Below are 24,526 nucleotides of genomic sequence, written 5' to 3'. Positions count from 1 at the left end.
ATGACGAGCTGCAAAAACCCCCCAATTATTTTCAAGTTGAAAAATCAGTGTTCCCCTCCCTTCCCAACCTTTTGCTTGTTTGTCAGGTGATTGCCATCCTGTTTAGAAGGGCTGATATTCAAGAACGAACATTCTCTATCACTGTTTCACATATTTTCAAAAGTTGTCAGGTTCTTTATGGAATGAGCCATGTCTTAATGACTTTGACTTCTTGAATTCAAATCTAACAATGAAAAATTTTAGTTGGCTCTTGTTTCTGTGATATCAGAGTTCTCCATTTACTGCTACATATAATTAATGCATAAAATATTCAAATCTTTGAAACATTATTATTTTTGCAAATATAAAGCTGCAGAATATTTTGTTATGCTAATTTTCTGATATTTATTTACAGGAAACTTGCTAATAATTAAAATAACTAAAAACATGTCTAAACACTATTGCAAATTATAAACAGTTGCAGAAATTGCATTACAAAATTTGTTCCTCATTCAGTGACAACTCTCTTTTTCTTGTCTCTTGTGCTCCTGCATTAGATCATCTCTTACAATTGTCCAACAGTAATTTGCAAGCATTGATGAATTCCATTTTCCTTGAGATCTTTTCTCCAGAGCAGCAATATCTTGGTGAAATCTTTCACTGTGCTTGTCACTCACTGCTCTGTATTTTGGTGGCAAAAAGTCTAGATGCGATTGTAAGAAATGAATCTTTAAGGACATGTTACAGCCAAGATCCTTATATGTTTTGAGGAGATTTTCCACCAACTCTTCATAGTTATCTGCTCTTGAGTTTCCCCCCACAATTAGTTACCACTATTGCGAATGCTACCTTTGCATCTTTTTCCTTGCTTACAAATCTGAGGACCAATAAAGACTCCTTCCTTCATCATTGCTTCACTCAACCTTGGAAATTTATCAATGAGATACTTGAATGCTTTTGCATTTTTATCCATTGCCTTTACAAAGTTCTTCCTAAGGCCCAACTTAATATGCAATAATGGTAACACAATCTTTAGTGGGTGAACAAGTACTGCATGCAGGACCTGTTTATTCCCTGGCTGAAGTGAATGTCTCTTATTGTAGCAATATTCTCTTGCATGACTATCCCACTCACACAGAAAGCGGCAGAACTTTGTGTATCCACCCTGGAAACCAAGTAAGAGAGCAACCACCTTTAAGTCACCCCAGAGGGGCCACAACTGTTGGTCATAGTTCAAGCACCTTAACATTTGTTTCATGTTGTCGTAGGTGTCTTTCATGTGGACTGTATAGCTAACTGGAATTGAAGTTATTATGCAGCAAGATGGCTTTTAGGCTTGATTTGGACAAATCAATGAAGAGCCTCCATTCCTATGGAATATGACTTCTCTTCAGAACATACATTAAACTGTTGATGTTATTGCATGCCACAAGATTACCTTCCATGAAGTATTTATTTATTTTTATTTATTATAGCGCCATTAATTCCACAGCACTTTACAGACATTATTGGTATTGGACAAGATCTTTACACGGTTGGAGATTCCACTGCTGTAGTCTGGAACCTAAGATCTCAGCCTTAAGGGGGCTTTACACATAGTGATATCTTTAGCGATATCGCTAAAGCGTCACCGATTTTGTGACGCAGCAGCGATACCGCTAGCGATATCGCTACATGTGATACTCCCCTCCGACCGGCTCCCTCGCTGGCTATCGCTGATCGCGCAAGATTGGCCTGGTCCATTTCTCGTCGTCGGCTTCCCGCTGGCGCCGACGAGCAAGCCATGGACGCGGGCGGAAGACATCATCGCTGCGTCTGACAGGTAAGTATCGACTGCCAACCGCTGCTGCATCGCTGGTGAGATCTGCCTGTTTGGCAGCTCACTAGCGACCATTTAGCGATGCACCAGCGATCCTGACCGGGTCATATCGTGGTCGGGATTGCTGGTGCATCGCTAAATGTAATGGGGCCCTTATTCTTGGCCAGATCCAAATCTCTAACAAGATCAATCAGGTCACTTTGTGTTATAAGGTGTGGTTCAGTTGAGGTTGCTGACAGAAAGTCTGGGTTGTGAGAAGAAAATGTTTCATGACACCAAGCACCCACTTCTTCCTCACTTGACTCAACTGAAAATGTTCTGGGCGTATTGCAGATGGAATTTTTGGATACTGTAAGGTCCATTTCTTCCTTCAAACTACTTTCCTAATGGGGTACACCATGCAGAAATTGGTAGTGTCATCGGTTGGCTCTCCCCAGATGATTGGGACTGCAAAAAGGCAGAAATTGTCTCTTCCCATTTGGTAAGATGTGATGCATATGTATTGCAACATATGTGTGGAGCCCAACTTTTGTCCTGATCTCCTATTTGGCAGCCAAAACACAAATTATAGGTTGTTCTTATCATGGCAGTCAAGTTTCGTCTTTTTGTCTCAAAAGTGATTTCTCCACATATGTAGCAAAAACTATCTTCTTTGTTAATGCAAGAACAAGGCATATCTGAAAGAAACATATATAAACATGTGAATATGCTAAGAAACTAAATACTGATGGCTCAATAGAGTAAATAGATGATATAATAGACTAGCTACTAGCAATGCAATATTGATGATGATGATTAAATAATAAAGACACAATTTTTCTATAAGCCTGCATGAAAGGTGTCATAAGTAATTACAACCTTCTCTGGATTTTGAATACTATTGAGAAATCAGCAAATCATATTCGTTTTCAGAACCACAAAATTAGTTAAGTTCAAAACCAATTTGACTGTAGGACAGTATCATTGACTTGTGTAAATGGGCTATAGGGAGAGGTTCATAGTATAAGCTTTGTAACTCCCCACCACAATATTCATATGTTAGGTCGCTTTCTTAAGTCACTTTTTCACATAGCCATTATAGTCAACTTTGTGTGTTTTTGCGGACAGAGTGATTTCCACCAAAACAGGTCCAATTTTGATCCAAGTCACGGCACAAACTCGCCAATGTAAGCCTATTGGTCTGTAAAAAAAAAAACTTGGAAAGTGCTCGGATGCCATCCTAATTGCACCCTAGTCCGAATGTGCTATTTTAATGTTAGTTTGATAGGAGAAGCTTGATAAGCCTTCTCGTTTGCAAAAAAACTGTCGAAATTCTGATGGTAAAAACTGATCCACTGACCAGATACTGATGAAAATCTGATCTGTCTCACTGATGAAAATCTGTCTTTCTTTTATATTAAAAAAAAATCACTATTATCAGACTGAGTCCAAATATTTGAAAAGCATATTTGCTTTATGTAATAATTACAACTGGTTCGGATACTTTATTTTTGCATTTCTTATCTCTCAGAGAAATAAAAATTTTTCCACACAGCAAATGATGGTGCACAACTGAGCTGACCTCATGTACATTGGAGTACATCAACAATTACTTTCTTTTTAGCCACTTTTATGCATACTACAAAATCATAAATTTAAAGGAATGTGTTGTCAGATAATATCCTATTGTTTAAATCAGGTTTTTATGTTACATGTCATTTTTTGACAATTGTTTGCCATGTATTTTTTCACGTTAAAAAAATATAATCTTGCAATGTTTACACATGCCTCTGGTCTTTTTTTTTTTACTCATATTTCTTGCCCTCTCAGGAAGAGTTTTCAGCACGTTCCTTATCATTAGAGGCAGGGTTACAATGGCAGGTAGCACTTTGGCACACAGCTAATAATATAGAATCCATCTTTCACAATAAGTCATATCACAGTTCCCCTTACTCCCTCTCCTTTCACAACGGTAAAAAAAGGTGAGGTCAGAGTCAGTATCTTGCTGCTAATGTACATGTGTTGTTTACTGAGACAACAGAAAGTCGGGTCTAAAAAAATAAATAAAACAGTAACCAGTGTGAAAATTGCAAGATGGTGATTTCAAGGTGACGTACAATGTAAATATTACGCCACACACAGCGCTTTGCATTTAGCCCCAAAAGTTCTTCTTTGGTCCCATCTGACCAGAGCACCTTCTTCCAAATGTTAGCTCTGTCCTCTACATCACCATCCCCATTGTTAAAAATGGTGGTGATAACATCACGCTGTGGGGATGCTTTTCTTCAGCAGGGACATTTGGTCAGAGTTGATCGGAAGATGGATGGAACTAAATACAGGGCAATCCTGGAGAAAAACCTGTTACAGGCTGCAAAAGATGAGACTGGGGCATAGGTTCACCTTCCAGCAGGACAATGACCCTATACATACTGTCAGAGCTACAATGGAATGGTTTAGATCAAAGCATATTCATGTGTGTGAGAGGCCCAGTCAATGTCCAGACCTAAATCCCATTGAGAATCTGTGGCAAAACTTAAAAATTGCTGTCCACAGACATCTCCATCCAATCTGAGCTAGAGCCAGTTTGCAAAGAGGAATGAGCAAACTGTTCTGCCTCTAGATATGCAAAGCCGGTAGCGACAGAATAAGGCAGAGCCTCCCTGGCAAAGGCCAAACCATCCAGATAAAAAGCAACGAATGGAGGCAGCACACCAAACAAAATGGCAAAAAACTGTGCTTTATTAGCCCATAGTGGCAGTGGCATTATGGGCTAATAAACCACAGTTTGTTTTGCCATATTTCTTGGTGTGCTGCCTCTATTCATTACTATATATATTCTGTTGTTTTTGTAGAACTCTTTTTATGCAGAAAGCAGGAATATACTACAGAGCAAAAATTACACTTTAGATTGCTCTGAAGTGATCAATGTGCCAAACTTTCCACTTTCAGAAAGTTGTGGGAAGCAGGGTGTGTTGCAGTCCGCACTGCCGAGATTCACAAATCACCTGGGATGCAAGATGTAGTAGCAGTGTACTCCTTTATTTCCTCCTACGCGTTTCGGCGCCCTTCCTGGCACCTTCCTCAGGGATAGTGATAGGGCACTATTGCGCCTCTTGTTCCCCCCACCATTTTTGTATTGAAACTTTCCACTTTGGGAAGCAAAATTCAGATGTTTACTCCTACTTAGATACTTATAAGAATGCCAAATATATAAGACATTTCTTGGCACTTGATTTGGTGCTGAAAAAAAATGAAAAGTGTTGTTTTGCCATAATCACTTTTCCATCAAAAGATTCATAAATTTGTTTTCCCAATTACATATTAGTGTAACATAATATACAATCGGCTGCCTGCAATGTGCCAATCTGTGCCTGGTCCGAGAATGAAGTTACTGGAACTCCAGTCCTTCTGTTCATAGACAATCCTAAGTATTATTGGATCTGCTGTTCCTTTTTAGTTACCAAAAAGAAAGATGACCGCATCCATGGTCCATGTTTCCTTCTCTTTTTCAAATAAAGAACCCAAAGAGAAACTGTTTCATACATCATTTTGGAATCCCTTACATTTACCAAAAAGATTAAAAGTGAAGCGGCTCATTTATCGATGTAATCTCTGCTAGAATTGTCAAAATTTGTAAAACCTGTAAATTTATGCCATGACATTAACCCCTTCCTGACATCCGATGTACTATCCCGTCCATGGGACCCGGGCCCCTATGCCCAAGGACGGGATAGTACGTTTACCGCGATCAGCGGCGCCCACGTGATGAGCGCCGCTGATCGCGGCCGGGTGTCAGCTGATTATCACAGCTGACACCCGGCACAATGTGTCAGGGGCGGTCACGGACCGCCCCCGACACGTTAACCCCTTGCACACCGCGATCAAACACGATCGCGGTGTACCGGGAGTTAAAGGGAAGCATCGGCAGGGAGGGGGCTCCCTCCGTGCTTCCCTGAGCCCCCCACGGCAGCGCAATGTGCAGCTTCTGCTGCGGGGGGCTACTTTCCTCCAGGCCCCCGAATCCAAGATGGCGACGGGGGCCTTCGGGGGCCTGCAGGAAGCTGGCTTCCTCAGTGCCTGCAAAGCGCAGTCAAGAGGAAGTCTTCTTCAATGCCTGTGACAGATTGCTGATCTGTCACAGTGATCTGTGATGTGACAGATCAAAGATCTGTCACAGGACAGTGATGTCCCACCTGGGACTATGTAATAAAGTAAAAAAAAAATAAAAAAAAAAGTGTAAAAATAATTTTAAAAAAATCGCCAAATAAATTAGTAAAAAAAAAAAAAAATATTCCCCAATAAATTCATTTTTTGAAAATAAAAAAAACCAAAACAATAAAAGTACACATATTAGGTATCGCCGCGTCCGTAATGACCCGCCCTATAAAACTGTCCCATTAGTTAACCCCTTTAGCGAACCCCTTAAAAAATAAAAATAAAAAACGAAGCAAAAAATAATGATTTATTATCATACCGCCAAACAAAAAGTGTAATAACGCGCGATCAAAAAGACGCATATAAATATCCATGGTACCGCTGAAAACGTCATCTTGTCCCGCAAAAAACGAGCTGCCACTCAGCATTATCAGCGAAAAAATAAAAAAGTTATAGCTCGCAGAATAAAGCGATGCAAAAATAATTATTTTTTATATAAAATAGTTTTCATTGCATAAAACCGACAAAACATAAAAAAAGACCTAAATGAGGTATCGCTGTAACCGTACTGACCCGAAGAATAAAACCGCTTTATCAATTTTACCGCACGCGGAACGGTGTAAACGCACTCCCCCAAAAGAAATTCATAAAACGCTGGTTTTTGTTCATTCTGCGTCCCAAAAATCGGAATAAAAAGCGATCAAAAAATGTCACATGCCCGAAAATGGTACCAATAAAAACGTCAACTCGTCCCGCAAAAAATAAGACCTCACATGACTCTGTGGGTCAAAATACGGAAAAATTATAGCTCTCAATATGTGGTGATGCAAAAACTATTTTACAATAAAAAGCGTCTTTTAGCGTGCGACAGCTGCCAAAAATAAAAACCGCCATAAATAGTAAATCAAACCCCCCCCCGTTATCACCCCCTTAGTTAGGAAAAAATAATAAAATTAAAAAAATGTATTTATTTCCATTTTTCCATTAGGGTTAGGGTTAGGGCTAGGGTTAGGGTTAGGGCTAGGGTTAGGGCTTGGGTTAGGGCTAGGGTTAGGGCTGAGATTAGGGTTAGGGGTGTGTTGGGGTTCGGGTTGGAGTTAGAATTGGAGGTTTCCACTGTTTGGGCACATCAGGGGCTCTCCAAATGCAACATTGCGTCTGATCTCAATTCCAGCCAATTCTGAGTTGAAAAAGTCATATGGTACTCCTTCCCTTCCAAGCCCTGCCATGCGCCCAAACAGTGTTTTACCCCCACATGTAGGGTATCAGCCTACTCAGAACAAATTGCAAAACAATTTTTGGGGTCCAATTTCTCCTGTTACCCTTAGGAAAATAAAAAATTGGGGGCAAAAATATCATTTTTGTGGAAAAAAATTATTTTTTTATTTTCATGTCCGAGCGTTATAAACTTCTGTGAAGCACTTGGGGGTTCAAAGTGCTCACCACACATCTAGATAAGTTCCGTGGGGGGTCTAGTGTCCAAACTGGGGTCACTTGTGGGGAGTTTCAATAGTTTAGGTACATCAGGGGCTCTCCAAACGCACATGACACCCGCAGACCATTCCATCAAAGTCTGCATTCCAAAATGGCACTGCTTCCCTTCCGAGCCCTGACGTGTGTCCATACAGTAGTTTTCTCCCACATATGGGGTGTCAGCGTACTCATGACAAATTGGACAACAACTTTTGCGGTCCAATTTCTCCTGTTACCCTTGGGAAAATGAAAAAATTGGGGACTAATTGATCATGTTTGTGGAAAAAATACGATTTTTTTATTTTCATACCCGGGCATTATAAACTTCTGTGAAGCTCTTGGGGGTTCAAAGTTCTCACCACACATCTAGATAAGTTCCTTAGGGGGTCTAGTTTCCAAAATGGTGTCATTTGTGGGGGGTTTCCACTGTTTAGGTACATCAGGGGTTTTCCAATCGCGACATGGTGTCCGATCTCAATTCCAGCCAAAAACGTCAAATGGCGCTGCTTCCCTTCCGAGCTCTGTCATGCGCCCAAATAGTGGTTTACCCCCACATGTGGGGTATCAGCGTACTCAGGACAAATTGCACAATAACTTTTAGGGTGCTGTTACCCTTGGAAAAATAAGAATTGAGGGTGAAAAGATCATTTTTGTGGAAAAAATATGATTTTTTAATTGTACGGCTTTATGTTATAAACTTCTGTGAAGCCCTTGGGGGTTCAAAGTTCTCACCACACATCTAGATAAGTTCCTTAGGGGGTCTAGTTTCCAAAATGGTGTCATTTGTGGGGGGTTTCCACTGTTTTGGTACATCAGGGGTTTTCCAATCGCGACATGATGTCCAATCTCAATTCCAGCCAAAAACGTCAAATGGCGCTGCTTCCCTTCCGAGCTCTGCCATGCGCCCAAATAGTGGTTTACCCCCACATGTGGGGTATCAGCATACTCAGGACAAATTGCACAATAACTTTTAGGGTCCTGTTACCCTTGGGAAAATAAAAATTGGGGTGAAAAGATCATTTTTAATTGTACCGCTGTACGTTATAAACTTCTGTAAAGCCCTTATGGGTTCAAAGTTCTCACCACATATCTAGACAAGTTCCTTGGGGGGTCTAGTTTCCAAAATGGGGTCACTTGTAGGGAGTTTCCACTGTTTAGGTACATCAGGGACTCTCCAAACGTGACATGGTGTCCGATCTGAATTCCAGCCAATTTTGCATTGAAAAAGTCAAACGGCGCTCCTTCCATTCTGAGCTCTGCCATGCGCCGAAACAGTCGTTCCCCCCCACAAATCAGGTATCAGCGTACTCAGGACAAATTGCACAATAACTTTTACAGTCCAATTTCTCCTGTTACCCTTGGTAAAATAAAAAAAATTGAACCTGAAGTATTTTTTTTGTGAAAAAAAGTTAGATGTTCATTTTTTTTTTAAATATTCAAAAAAATTCCTGTGATGCACCTAAAGGGTTAATAAACTTCTTGAATGTGGTTTTGAGCACCTTAAGGGGTGCAGTTTTTAGAATGGTGTCACTTTTGGGTATTTTCTATCATATAGACCCCTCAAAGTGGCTTCAAATGTGATGTGGTCCTAAAAATAAAATGGTGTTGTAAAAATGAGAAATCGCTGGTCAACTTTTAACCCTTATAACTTCCTAACAAAAAAAAATTTTGGTTCCAAAATTGTGCTGATGTAAAGTAAACATGTGGGAAATGTTAGTTATCAAGTTTTTTGTGTGCCGTATCTCTGTGATTTAAGGGCATAAAAATTCAAAGTTGGAAAATTGCGAAATTTTCAAAATTTTTGCCAAATTTCCGTTTTTTTCACAAATAAACGCAAGTTATTTGAATGAAATTTTACCACTAACATGAAGTACAATATGTCACGAGAAAACAATGTCAGAATCACTGGGATCCATGGAAGCATTCCAGAGTTATGACCTCATAAAGGTACAGTGGTCAGAATTGTAAAAATTGGCCCGGTCATGAAAGTGCAAACCACCCTTGGGGGTGAAGGGGTTAAATTACGGTATATTCAACCTCTTTCCCCTACATACTGCATATAGATATGATTTACGTAAACTCAAAGTGGCATTCCAAAGAAGCGCGGAGGTGTTACCGGGAGTGGTTGTTTCCTCGGAGGCCAACTTTAAGGGCGTTTTAAGCCTCATTCAAATGCCTATGTTTAACCAAGTTCATGGAAAAATGGTATTGGCATCATCAGAGTGTCACCAGTGTATTTGTTTTTCCCAGCAGTGTATAGTCCATGTGTCCATTTCATTTTTTCCCGTCAGTGTGGTCATCAGTGTTTTTAATGGATGGAATAAGAAATAAATAAACTACAAATCTTCATCTAAACTTTGCAATGTTAAAACACAGACGGCACACGGTCATGGATAGCACAAAGACGCCATCTGTGTGCTGTTAGCGTTTTTCACAAACCCATAGATTTGTATTTGCTCCTGTAATCCGTGGTGCTGGAAAAAAATGAAGATGTCTGTGTGTTTTGCACAGTCACACAGTCCGTGAAAACCATAGACATGTGAACTGCACTATAGATGGGTATGTGCTGTATCCGTGAAAAAAAAATGGATACAACATGTACATGAAACACGGACGTCTGAATGAGGCCTTAGGATCTTTTACACCACACCCCCTACACCACCAATACATCATTAAGCCTCATACAGACGTCTGTGTTTCACCTACATGTTGAATTCATTTTTCTCACTGATACGACATGTACCCATTATAATCTATGGTGCCTGGCTTGGACTGGCCCATAGGGTAACAGGGGAATCCCCCGGTGGGCCCCGGTACAGATCTGGGCCCCGAACAATAATTCACTTGATTCACTGTGTATAAAAAAGCATCATTCATTAACCAAACTACCCAGTTTATTATTATATAGAGATATAGGTACATTTATGAGCGAGAGTAGAGCAATATTTGTATGCAGATGAAAAGTGGGCCCCCCAATGTCAATCTTACTGGTGGGCCCTTGTCACCCCAGTCCGACACTGTATGGTGCTATTCATATGTCCAAGTTTGTCCGCTGCACGGATGACAAGGATCAATACAAGTCTATGGGTCTGTGAAAAACACGTACAACACAAGGATGGTATGTGTTTAACATTGCAAAGTATAGGAGAAGCTTTGTAATTGATTTATTTCTTTATCCAGCCGTGACAAAACACAGAAGGTAAAAACGGACACACTGATGACACTGGTATCACTTCTTCACATAACATATGTGTTTAAATGCGTGCGTGTGAATGAGGCCTTATAGTGAATGGAAATTGTACTTAAACTTGTCATTCATAAGTCATGCAGGAAGATTGTTTCCTTTGAGAGCATGGTCAGAGGCAAGGCTTTAATGTCCCCTTTAAGCATCTTTTTCATGCTGTCTGACTATTTTGTGGCTTGACTAACAACCCTCTGATTGGGATATGTTATCACAAGGCAGCTAAAGTGGTGTTGAGAGCAAGAACAGTGTGAAGGTGAACCCAAGAGACTGGAAACCAACAGAGTTAATGTATGATGATGTAAAAAATGGGCAATGCCTGTAGAAAATTAATGTGTTTTTTGATTAAAGATATTCAATGGTACATAGCATGCTTTGCACAAAAATATGTGCTCTCTTAAGCCCATTTCCAAATGTTGACAAATATGAGTTATAAGATATCAGTATAAGGCCTCATCCAGACAGGCATGTTTTCAGTCAATGTTCTGTCTGTATGTGTAATGGATTGCATACAAGCAGAACACTGACTAATGTGAGTCTAGCGCACAAGAGCAATTTTCCATGTGGACACGTAGGTCAGCATGTGCTAGTCTGGTCCTTTTTACAGTCGAGAGTAGTACATACAGTTTAATGGCAGTCAGATGAGCTCATGAAGCCGCACACAAACCCAGTTACTCTACAAGTTAAGGGGGCTTTACACATAGTGATATCGCTAGCAATATCGCTAAAGCGTCACTGATTTTGTGACGCAGCAGCGATATTGCTAGCGATATCGCTACATGTGATACTTCCCTCCGACCGGCTCCCCCCGCTGGCTATCGCTGATCGCGTGAGAACGTCCTGGGCCGTTTCTCGGCGGCGGCTTCCTGCTGGCGCCGACGAGCGTCGTGTGGACGCGGGCAGAGGACGTTATTGTGGCGCCCCTGAGGCTCAGTCGCCACAGAGGTACTGCACCTTCTCCTAAGGTGTGGTGCCCCACCATCCAGGTAAGTTGGAGGCTCCTGACCATGCTCCAACACTCGCACACCACACAATAGAGTAGTTCAGCAAAACCACATTGCGGCTCCTTGCTTAGAGAGAGGCAGAGCACCTTTGGTGGTTCCCTGCTTGGAACACTAGACGTGCTGGGAGGTGGATGGAGTTCAGAATATATATATGAGCGGGATGGTTTAGGATTACAGGTCAGTGAGAGAGGAAGCCACTCGGGAGGAGTGGGGATCCCTGGAAGAGGGATGGAGGAAGGAGTGCTGCAGCTGCCTCAGTGATCTGAGCCAGCTGGCACGGGAAAGGAAAGAAGGAGAAAGACATTCAACTGAAGCCTGAGCTTCCATAGGAGAGAAAGGACAAGTACGGAACGTAGGAGTAAAAGGGTGAACACAGAGGACGTGGGTTAGAGGAAGAACCCTGCCTAGAAGTTCTAAGCGCAAGGCCGGGGCCCGGTCCCCGAGGTTGTAAGGACACTAATGGTTCTGCATCAGACACCGGTGGAGTAGTGGGCTGTAAATGCACTACTCCCATCTAAGACTTGAGGGCACAACAGCAACACGGATAGAGAGCCGGGACTTAGGAGTAGAGAGTCCCCGAAGCAGGCTACAGCTGTCTGCCGTACAAGTAGAGTTCTTGGGAACATCTGTCAGGAGGCACTCCAGTGTAACACAGTACTAGGAGATCTTCACACTTAAAGGCGCTATAGAGGAGACGTTCAGGAAAACGCACATAAGTTGGCAGAGTGTGGAAGGGAGCATTCCATCTTGCCTGGAGGTTGACTGAGTCCCTGACCCGGAGGACACGGCACAGAAGCGGGCATTACTGACCGTGAGTAAAGCTTTGGAACTACATGCCCTGGTGTCCTCCATTCCTTCCTGCGTCCATCCGCCTGGCACTGCTACATCCCCTGCGCCGGACACTATACCATCTAAGTGTCTCCACATCTACACTGCCCTGAGACAACAGCCCTGCCTATGGAGGGCTATACCATCCTTGCTGCACCACACCATCTGTCCCAGAGGATCTATCTGCAGCGTCGGCTTAACACCTCCCTTGCCAAACACCACAGGTGGCGTCACTAACTATTCATTTAACAACATTCAACCCATTCACATCTTCCTGTTACTTGGGCGCCCAGGGCCACGGTCCGGTTCACCGCTACCGTGACACATCCCACTGATACCGGCCCGGTACCGAGTACCCCGCAGCCCTGGGAGGGCGACCCATTATCATCGCCGCGTCTGACAGGTAAGTAACGACCGCTGCTGCGTCACTGGTGAGATCTGCCTGTTTGGCAGCTCACTAGCGACCATTTAGCGATGCACCAGCGATCCTGACCAGGTCGTATCGTGGTCGGGATCGCTGATGCATCGCTAAATGTAATGGGGCCCTTACTCTTTTATAAGAGACTACAGATAAGAAAAGAAAATGTCCACAAACAACTTGTTTTATGACCACTTCAAGTTAATGTAGGAGTAAAGGGACTGAGGGGAATGATAGTGTAAAGTGCTTTAGAGCGGTTGTCATGACCAAGCTGCTGTCCAATATCGCCCTGGCACTTTAGAGACTATTGGAGTCCCAGTGCCAGTGTGCTGTCAAGGTGTGGGGTGGGTGCTTCACACTCACTTGTAGGCCACAGGCCTCCGCGGTCTCCAGGCCTCCCTCTTCAGAAGCCAGTGCATACAACACAGGGGACACCAAGTTCATTGCAACAAGCAAATGCTTACTAGTCAATCCAAGTTCATCAATTGGTAACACATGGGATAGGACACAGCAATTCATATTCCTACTGTCTCGGTTTTCTTTACTTATTCATTTCTTTCTACAAATATTGTGTTAATTTTATGTTTACTGTAATAAAAAATGTATTTTGAATTTAAATTGTCGTCTACTTTAATAAATTCTGAAAACACTTTTTGTTTAACACTTACGGTTTTGGGGCTCCCCTGCTTCTTCTGAGGAGGAGCTTACAGCCCACCAGGGTCCTGAGGCAACACCGGCTATGAAAACACACAAATATTAATATTACACAACAGGCCATCATCCTTTTAAGACAAAACTAGCTGTTCCAACAAGTATGGAGCTTATATTATTAGCTGTAATTACCGGAAGACGAGCCAGCAGCAGTGTCACGGCGTGATGCTGGGGAGAAACCAACATCAGGGGATGACATGGAAGACGCCGCATTTGGAGGCGGGGTTACAAGAGGAGATGGGGTTTCTGCGTTAGAGGGTGTACCACCTGGAGATGGTGGTGCAGATGGTGGTGCAGATGGTGGTGCTGGCGGAGATGGTGGAGCAGCTGGTGGTGCTGCAGGTGGTGCTGGCGGAGATGTTGGAGCAGCTGGAGAGGGTGGTCCTAGGGATCGGAAAAACATTTTCTTGATATAAGACAGTATTACGTTTTTGATTTTTCAGATTGTATGAGGGACTGATGTACATGTGTCTTGAGAGCTCAGAACCACCAAGGGATTAACAGAACTGTATTACATACATACATCGTTGGCACGATTACAGTGCTACGGGATTTATATCCTTTTTATATGTATAGGTTTTGAAAAACAGTAATAACATTTTTTTTTTGGCCATAAAATTTTTGAATAAATGTATGGTTCGTCGACGCATTTAGAGAGCTATAATTTCCCCCTATTCCGTCCAACAGAGTAAGGTGTTGGCTTCTTTTAAGCAGGATGAGCTGACATTTTTGTATTGTTACCATTTTCAGTGACATGTGATGTTCTTTTACACGCTGAGACTGTTCCAGGCAGCCCGTGGACTGTCTGTTTAACCAAATCTAATATATAAAGCTCAATGTTGGTGTGTATGTATGTGTGTGTGTGTGTGTATGCATGTGTGTGTGTGTATGCCTGGGATTGGCATCCGCACCGTCGCAGCTACAGTCACAAAATTAGGCACAGTCACACGTCTAGACCCTTAGAGCGTCATAGGCTATGTTGCGAGGCGAAATTTTAACCCCGTGCGTTCCAATTCACCAAACAATTTTGCCCCTATTTACATAATGGGGAAAGAGTGTATATCAAGCCCCGCCCCTCATTATGATGTCATAATGGTTGCCATGGTGACGCTGATGTCATCATAGGTTGCAAGCCCCGCCCCTCATTATGATGTCATAATGGTTGCCATGGCGACGCTAATGTCATAATAGGTTGCAATGGCGAAGATGCTGTCACAATGGTTGTCATGGTGCCGATGATGTCTTAATAGGTTGCAATGGTGACGGTTATGTCATAACGGTTGCCATGGTGATGATGATGTCATAATGCCGAAGCGAAGCGGTTGTTTTGGGGCCCGGCCCATATAGGGGCCCAGGTCCCAGGCTCCGACCGGCGCTACCTGGTAGTGTGCAATTAAGTACATGAGGCAATTTGCACCAGCTGCTCAAGCGACAGGCAGCAGGGGGCGGCATTATGCGCTCCTCTACCCGCGGCAGCACCTACAATTTAGTCTCTGCACGCTGATGCTGCGGTCGTGCAAGAGGCTGTAATTGACGCAGTCACAGGAGGGAAGGTGTCAGGGCCCCCTGATCATGTGACCCATGACTCCTCCCCTCCTGTGACCTCATCACAGGTCCTGTGCGCATCATTCCTTGGTTTATGCAGGACTGCTGTCTGTCATCGTGAGTGAGCTACTTGTGTGTGTGAGCTGTGATACATGCGTGTGTGAGCTGTGTGTGCGATACATGTGAGCTGTGTGTGTGTGATGCGTGAGCTGTGTGTGATACGTGTGAGCTGTGTGTGTGTGTGTGCGATATGTGTGAGCTGGGTGTGTGATACGTGTGAGCTGTGTGTCTGTGATACGTGTGAGCTGTGTGTGTGTGATACGTGTGAGCTGTGTGTGTGTGATACGTGTGAGCTGTGTGTGATACGTGTGAGCGGTGTGTGTGATACGTGTTAGCGGTGTGTGTGATACGTGTAAGCTGTGTGTGTGTGTGATACGTGTGAGCTGTGTGTGTGATACGTGTGAGCTGTGTGTGATACGTGTGAGCTGTGTGTGTGTGTGTGCGATATGTGTGTGTGATACGTGTGAGCTGTGTGTGTGTGATATGTTTGAGCTGTGTGTGTGATACGTGTGAGCGGTGTGTGTGTGATACGTGTGAGCGGTGTGTGTGATACATGTGAGCGGTGTGTGTGATATGTGTAAGCTGTGTGTGTGTGTGTGTGATACGTGTGAGCTGTGTGTGTGATACGTGTGAGCTGTGTGTGATACGTGTGAGCTGTGTGTGTGTGTGCGCGATATGTTTGTGTGATACGTGTGAGTGGTGTGTGTGATACGTGTGAGCTGTGTGTGTGATACGTGTGAGCTGTGTGTGTGTGTGCGATATGTTTGAGCTGTGTGTGTGATACGTGTGAGCGGTGTGTGTGTGATACGTGTGAGAGGTGTGTGTGATACATGTGAGCGGTGTGTGTGATACGTGTGAGCTGTGTGTGTGTGATACGTGTGAGCTGTGTGTGTGATACGTGTGAGCTGTATGTGTGTGTGTGATACGTGTGAGCTGTGTGTGATACGTGTGAGCTGTGTGTGTGTGATACGTGTGAGCTGTGTGTGTGCGATATGTGTGAGCTGTGAGTGTGATATGTGTGAGCTGCGATACGTGTGAGCTGGGTATGTGATACATGCGAGCTGTGTGTGTGATACGTGCGAGCTGTGTGTGATATGTGTGAGCTGTGTGTGATACGTGTGAGCTGTGTGTGTGTGTGTGCGATACATGTGACCTGTGTGTGTGATACGTGTGAGCTGTGTGTGTGTGATACGTGTGAGCTGTGTGTGTGATACGTGTGTGTGATCTGTGTGTGCGATACGTGTGAGCGGTGTGTGTGATACGTGTGAGCGGTGTGTGTGATACGTGTGAGCTGTGTGTGTGATACGTGTGAGCTGTGTGTGTGTGATACGTGTGAGCTCTGTGTGATACATGTGAGCTGTGTGTGATATGTGTGAGCTGTGTGTGTGCGATACGTGTGAGCTGTGTGTTTGTGTGATACGTGTGAGCTGTGCGTGTGTGTGATACATGCGAGCTGTGTGTGATACGTGCGAGCTGTGATACGTGTGAGCTGTGTGTGTGATACGTGCGAGCTGTGTGTGTGATACGTGCGAGCTGTGTGTGTGATACGTGTGAGCTGTGTGTGATACGTGTGAGCTGTGTGCGATACGTGTGAGGTGTGAGCTGTGTGTGTGATACGTGTGAGCGGTGTGTGTGATACGTGTGAGTTGTGTGTGTGTGATACGTGTGAGCTGTGTGATACGTGAGCTGTGTGTGTGATACGTGAGCTGTGTGTGATACGTGTGAGCTGTGTGTGTGTGTGCGATACGTGTGAGCTGTGTGTGTGATACGTGTGAGCTGTGTGTGTGCGAACGTGTGAGATGTGAGCTGTGTGTGTGATACGTGTGAGCTGTGTGTGATACGTGTGAGCTGTGTGTGTGATATATGTGAGCTGTGTGTGTGTGATACGTGTGAGCTGTGTGTGTTTGTGTGATATGTGTGAGCTGTGCGTGTGTGTGATACATGTGAGCTGTGTGTGTGATACGTGTGAGCTGGGTGTGTGATACGTGCAAGCTGTGTGTGTGATACGTGTGAGCTGTGATACGTGTGAGCTGTGTGTGTGATACATGCGAGCTGTGTGGGTGATACGTGCGAGCTGTGTGTGTGATACGTGTGAGCTGTGTGTGATACGTGTGAGCTGTGTCTGTGTGTACGTGTGAGCTGTGTGTGTGATACGTGTGAGCGATACGTGTGAGGTGTGAGCTGTGTGTGTGATACGTGTGAGCTGTGTGTGATACGTGTGAGTTGTTTGTGTGTGATACGTGTGAGCTGTGTGTGATACGTGAGCTGTGTGTGTGATACGTGTGAGCTGTGTGTGTGTGCGATACGTGTGAGCTGTGAGTGTGATACGTGTGAGCTGTGTGTGTGCGAACGTGTGAGCTGTGTGTGATACATGTGTGCTGTGTGTGATACGTGTGAGCTGTGTGTGTGTGTGATATATGTGAGCTGTGTGTGTGTGATACGTGTGAGCTGTGTGTGCGTGTGTGTGCGATACGTGTAAGCTGTGGTGTGTGATACGTGTTAGCTGTGTCTGATACGTGTGAGCTGTGTGTGTGTGTGTGCGATACGTGTGAGCGGTGTGAGCTGTGTATGATACGTGTGAGCTGTGTGTGTGTGTGTGATACATGTAAGCTGTGTGTGATACGTGTGAGCTACTTGTGTGAGCTGTGTGATACGTGCGTGTGTGTGAGCTAAAGCAAAAGTTGGCACAACCTGCCAGTGTTCTACGATTTGGGAGAGGACATTCATTGTATGTGGGCTGGTGAATTTTTTTTTGTGTCAGGGCTGTTTTTTGGTCTCAGCCCGGCCCTGTGTAAGGAGCAGAGCCGCGTGTGTACGAGGTGTACGGAGTGGAGCCGTGTGTGTGCGAGGTGTAAGGAGCAGCGCCGTGCGTGTGTACGCAGCGGAGCCGTGCGTGTGTACGAGGTGTACGGAGCGGAGCTGTGCGTGTGTACAAGGTGTACGGTGCGGAGCCGTGCGTGTACGAGGTGCACGGAGCAGAGCCGCGCGTGTACGAGGTGCACGGAGCAGAGCCACACGTGTACGAGGTGCACGGAGCAGAGCCGCACGTGTATGGAGCAGAGATGTGTGCGAGGTGTAAGGAGCAGAGTCGCACATGTGTGAGGTGTACGGAGCCGCGTGTATGCGAGGTGTACGGAGCGGAACTGTGAGTGTACAAGGTGTATGGAGCAAAGCCGCATGTGTACAAGGTTTACAGAGTGGAGCCATTTGTGTACAACGTTTCCATAGAGTGGCCACGTGTGTACAAGGTGTACGGAGCAGAGCCGCATGTGTACGAGGTTTACGGAGTGGAGCCATGTGTGTACTGAGTGGAGCCGTGTGTGTGCGAGGTGTACAGAGCGGAGCTGTGTGTGCGAGGCATAAAAAGCGGAACCGTGTGTTTATGATGTGTGCAGAGCCATACGTGTACAAGGTGTATGGTGGGGAGCATTCATACCTCCCAGCGGGACAGTCCCGATTTTGAGAGAGATTCTGTCCCACTGCCCCGCCTGGGAGCTTACTTTTCCCGCGGACACAGGAGTACACGGTGGACCCCCGCGGAGTACTTTAAAATTCGCACGTGATGTTCTACCGGAAGTGATGTGCTAGAAGCTGAACAGAAATTAGGTAATTTTGGGGGGAGATTGTGACGGAACTATGGAGGTACTTCAGGGAATGTTTCAGTTCCATCACCCTGTCCCCCTCCAACAGCGCGGACAGCAGGATCGCCTTGGACTCGGGGTTGCCGGCCATGTAAGCGGATCATGATATATCCTGCATCGGGAGGCTCAGGTGGGCACTACAGTGGGAGCCAGGCTACTATAGTATCTTTATATAATCTTTCTCTCTCTGTTTCTTTATCTCTCTAATCTTTCTTTTTTTTCTCTCTCTTGGTTCTTTCTTTCTCTCTCTGTTTCTCTCTTCTTTCTTTCTTTCTTTCCCCTTTCTTTCTCTCTCTCTCGTCTTTCTTTCTTTCTTTCTTTCTTTCCCCTCTTTCCTTCTCTCGTCTTTCTTTCCCCTCTTTCTCTCTTTGTTCTTTCTTTCTCTCTCTGTTTTTTTCCTCTCTGTTCTTTATTTTCCTCAGTACCAGTCAGTGTGCCCACAGTACCAGTAGAATAAGAGGGGTAGGAAACTAGGTGGCACTGGTCATATTGAGCCTCTCATACTTTTTACTGGTGTATAATCATATGCCCTGCGCACCCCCATAAAGTGGGCCAGCCCCAGACAACAGAGTGCAAACAATTCACTATTACTATCAGTCCAAGTGGACAATTATATACGTAAAGATAATGATGTCCCTGTGCCAAGCAGTGCGGAGGATCAGAATACACGGAGGAGACCAGAGCAGCGGGGTTTGGGGAGAAGAATTATATGGGGCCCATTATGCTGTATGAAGTAATATATGGGGACCATTATACTGTATGAAGTAATATATGGGGACCATTTTACTGTATGAAGTAATATATGGTGCCCATTTTTTTGGGGGGGGGGGCCCCATTCACACTTTTGCTATGGGGCCGCATGATTTCTAGGTACGCCCCTGGCCTGCATTCACCATTTGGAAAAATATGGTGCAAAAAAACAGAATACCACAAGACAAAAAAGGAAAGTGACTTAAGGCTAGACAGTCTAACAATGTACCTAATTTATGAAACAAGAGCTACAGACTCTAGTCTAAGTTTACATTGTCTAAAAATTACACAGTTTTAATAACTCAGCCCCAAGTTTACACACGTGGGCATGGTGGCGGTGCCCATACAACGACCTGGACATAAAAGTATGGTGTTAATGGGGGTCAAAGTGAGAGTTTTCATTCATTTTTAAATTAATACTTACTACTACATATAAGAAAACCCTGCCAATCTTCCAGCTTCCTTGGTTATAATGGTCTCAACAATACAGCATGGACTTCACTAGTTCACATGGAACTTCTGTACATATGAGACAACTACTGAAAGACTTGATTGGGCTGGTGAATATTACTACTGACTTCCCCCATCATCATGCACCATGTTTGCATCTTCACTAATCATGTGCTTTGTGCTGTTCTCTCCTAGGAGCAGAATAGCGAAAATGATGGAAGTACCAAACCTTCAGATGGTGGACACCAACAGTTCCTGACAAACCCTATTGACTGTATTGAGGTCCATAGGCTTTTCGTCATGGACAAATTAGGACACCACTATGTGCTATTTTTTTCTGTTTTTTTTTTTACAGAAACTGACACTGAGAACCTTAACGTACTTATGAATACAACCTTAGGCTACGTGCACACGCTGCGGAATGGGGTGCGGATTTGGCAGCGCGGATTTTGTAAAATCCGCAGGTAAATCTGCAGGTCAAAAGACCTGCGGTTTTACCTGCGGATTGCTCTGCGGTTGTGCCCTGCGGTTTTTCATCTCCACAATGGAGGAGATGGCAAACCGCTGCGGATTCTGCAGAAAGAATTGACATGTCAATTCTTTCTGCGGTTTCAAAACCGCAGAAAAGCCGCGCGGAACAATCCGCACCGTCTACACTGCGTTTTTTTATTCCCATACGGAATAATGGTACTGTACACTGCAGCAAAAACTGCTGCGGACCCGCAGCGGCCAAATCCGCTGCAGAACCGAAGCAGAATCCGCAGCGTGTGCACACAGCCTTAGACTGGGTCCAAATGGCCATACTGAAAACTATACCAGTCATTACCCCAAATTGCTGACTAAGGTCGGGGTCACACTTGCGAGTGCAATGCGAGAAACTTGCGTGAGTCTCTCGCCTCAATACCAGGCACTGCCGCTGGCACTCAGGACCAGAGTGTGCAGCTGCATGTATTTCTATGCAGCTGAATGCTCCTGTCCGAACCGCCGGTGGCAGTGCCAGGTAGTATTGAGGCGAGAGACTCGTGTGAGTTTCTCGCATTGCAAGTGTGACCCCGGCCTAAAGGGCCTGTCACACTAAGAGATATCGCTAGCAATATCGCTATATCTAGTGACGTTATAGCGATATTGCTAGCGATATCTCTGTGTCTGATACTTACCTACGACCCGCTCCCCCGTTGGTTATCGCTGATCGCGCGAGAACGTTCAGGACTGTTTCTCGTCGTCAGCTTCCTGTGGCGCTTCCTGTGGAGAGACGAGCGACGAGCGTGGACGCGGGCGGGAGGACGCAGGATCGCCTGGTGTGACAGGTAAGTAGCGACCCCCGTCCCCAGCGATGTCGCTGGTGAGATCTGCCTGTGTGGCAGCTCACTAGCGACCACTTAGCGATGTACCAGCGATCCTGACCGCGTTATATCGCTGGTCGGGATCGCTGGTACATTGCTAAGTGTGACAGTACCTTAACGCTGTGTGTTCATTTGCATTTCGGATGGGTGTCAGAGCTACCTACTAGTCAATAGACTATTCTGGCCCTGAACCCCTTCTTGACATGGTAATTTTCCTTTTTTTTTTTGCTTTATCATTTTTTCCTCCCTTTCCTCCAAGAACCATATCTTTTTTATTTTTCCATCGACATAGCCGTATGAGAGATTGTTTTTTTTGCAGAACAAGGTGTAGTTTTAATTGACATCATTCATTTTACCATAAGGGTACGTGCACACGCTGCGGATTCCGCTGCGTTTCCGCAGCGGTTTTGGCCGCTGCGGACCCGCAGCAGCTTTAGCTGCGGTGTACAGTACCATTCTAATGAATGGGAAATACAAACCGCTGTGCCGACGCTGCGGAAAAATCCGTGCGGATTTGCTGCGGTTTTGAATCAGCAGAAAGAATTGCATGTCAATTCTTTCTGCGGAAACCGCTGCGGGTTCCTATCTCCACCATTGTGGAGATAGTGAATCCGCAGGACCAAACCGCAGGCAAAACCGCAGATAATCCGCAGGTCTTTGGACCTGCGGATTATCTGCGGTTTTTGCAAAATCCGTGCGGATTAATCCGCAGCGGAATCCGCAGCGTGTGCACGTACCTTAGGTGGTATTGGAAAATGATAAGAAAAATTATAAGTGAGGGAAAATTGCTAAAACAAAACAATTCCCCAATAGTGTTTATTCACTATACGGTTAAAATTACCTAGAAACATGATTCTCCATACAGAGATTACAAACGTTTATTTATTTAAGTGGTGAAAACAAATTCAGAAACTCGTAAAATGAGAAAAATGTTGTTTGGGTTGCCATTTTCCAAGTCTTGTAATGTTTTTATTTTTCAATTGATGGAGCCGTGTGAGAGTGTGGCGTGCTGAGCGGAGCTTCTTATTGAACAGCAGATATTAAGTTTTTTCTTCTTTTTTTTAAATTAATTTTTAAAGGAGAAAAATGGTAAGTGATTCCAATTTATATGTAAAAAAAAATTTTTTAAATTTCTTTTTTTTGTAGTCCCTTTGGAGAAATTGAATCTGAGATCGTCCAATTGCTTATACTATATACTGCACTATAAAGTATTGCAATATATAGTGTTAATAACATTCTCCTATGTATGTCAGGCTCCTGGCTGCCAAAGCAACCTAGACAGAGTGTTGTAAACGCCGCTGTCAGAGGCTGAAAAGCAGTTACAGCGCTCAGCTCCACTTGCCGTTGTTAGTGGAAGATGATGGCTGTGTAAGGGAATGTGCACACAATGGGTCAAAGCTTTTACACCAGTGTTCTGGCATAAAAAGCTTTGAAAATCACATAATTTTGGTAAAACTCAAGGCTGTGCTAAAATGTTATGACTTTTGGTGTTCTCACGCCATTTTTGCCCACCTCTGACAAAGTGAACAGAGCTGGGATGGGGGTGTTTGGTGACTGACGATCTTCAAATTCATACCCAGTGGCGGCGTTTACTACACCACAAATCTTACTCCAGTAGGGACAGGAGTAGGATTTGTGGCGAAGTACGCACAAAGGTGTACACTTGTTCCAGTTCTCCTGGTTCATGAACACGCTTATGCCTCTTCATGAATCAGGAGCGTCTGACTCCAGCCCATCTCCTCATCAGCACCGGCTTGAAGAATGCTGGTTTTCATGAATCGGCCTAATGTCTTTTTCCAAAACCCGCCTGATAAAGCACTCAGAAAAAACCCAAAAGAATGAACATGTACATTTTCATGTAAAAACAATGTGCTGTTCATTTGTACAGTCTTTTGAGCATCATTTAGCTTCTTCAGGTTTCATAAGACGCCAAGTGGCTGAAAGACTTGAGCGGACCATTCTTCTGGTGTCCTACACTTAGAAGATGCTCTGCATCTCCAATACAAGTCAATAAGGAGCCTGTAAAGGAGACTGGAGAACACCAAGGCATCTTTTTTAGTGTTTTCCCTTTGGCTTCAAGAAAGAAACTGCTAGAGGTTTCTCCATTGTTGAAAAGAGTGGAAAAGCCAGTACAACGACGACTGAAAACGCTAAAAGAAAAACAGCGGCGGTCAAAAGTGTAAAACAAAGACACTTCAGGACAAAAAACTATCCATGTATCCAAAAGCACCTTCCTCTTGGAAAACTCCGTGGGTTTGCTGGTGTGTAAAAGATATAATATGCGCATACCCTAAGGGAGCGTGTGACAGCTCACCAGCGATCAGCCTAACGATGTCCCAGCGATCCCATCATGTTGGATCCTTGGTGGGATCGCTGGGACATCGTTATGTGTAACGGGGCCTATACACTAACACAGCTTTTATCTGCCTGGAAAGATGCAAACTCAGTTCCTGGGCTGACAGACAGGCAATCGTTGTATGTCGTAATAGTATGTAACATGTTAGGAAGGGGTAAAACAGACCAGAGTAGTGCATAGTTTTTTGGCTAATCTGTAGTGACACACTGGATATAATGGGTCCTTATGTTTTTCAAAGACAATTCTGCGCTCATCTGAACTAGCCGTAAGGCCTCATTCAGACGTCCGTAGGTCTCGGTCTGATCACAGGCTGCAATGCACGGACTGGCTGCCGGTCTCCTAACATGAGCCTTGTAGAAATATATGAAGCTCGCATGCTCCGGTTGCGAGACCCACGGCCAGTCCGTACATTAGCGGTCCATGCTCGGACCTATTTGCACGGACGTCTGAATGAGCCTTAAGCCAGTAGGGAACAGTGTGGGATTTGCAGTTGCATGTGGATATACCAAATGGAAAAAAAAGATTGTAAAAATGCACGAACATCATACTGTTTTTTAAAAGCCAGGAAAAAAACAACAAAGGGAAGCCTTAAGGTACTGTCACACTTAGCGATGTACCAGTGATCCCGACGATGTGATATGACGCGGTCAGGATCGCTGGTGCATCGCTAAGTGGTCGCTAGTGAGCTGCCACACAGGCAGATCTCACCAGCGACATCGCAGGGGTCGGGGATCGCTACTTACCTGTCAGACGAGGCGATCCAGAGTCCTCCCG

General features: G+C 44.6%; 1 long non-coding RNA gene across 1 annotated transcript; it reads right to left on the bottom strand.

Annotated features, from left to right (window-relative positions):
• Window positions 1–496: 496 nt before the first annotated feature.
• LOC141080962 (uncharacterized) lies at window positions 497–13,985 on the bottom strand. The gene is made up of 3 exons (XR_012229267.1): window positions 13,740–13,985; window positions 13,565–13,633; window positions 497–2,475 (listed from the first exon to the last, which is right to left on the bottom strand). It is a non-coding gene; the product is annotated as an uncharacterized lncRNA (long non-coding RNA).
• Between the last annotated feature and the right edge of the window lie 10,541 nt (window positions 13,986–24,526).

Source organism: Dendrobates tinctorius, unplaced genomic scaffold, assembly GCF_039654945.1.
Source record: "Dendrobates tinctorius isolate UK_male_01 unplaced genomic scaffold, ASM3965494v1 ptg000004l, whole genome shotgun sequence".
Classification (NCBI taxonomy): Eukaryota; Metazoa; Chordata; class Amphibia; order Anura; family Dendrobatidae; genus Dendrobates; species Dendrobates tinctorius.
Note: the sequence above shows the minus strand (reverse complement) of the source record. Positions and strands in the feature narration are given on the sequence as shown.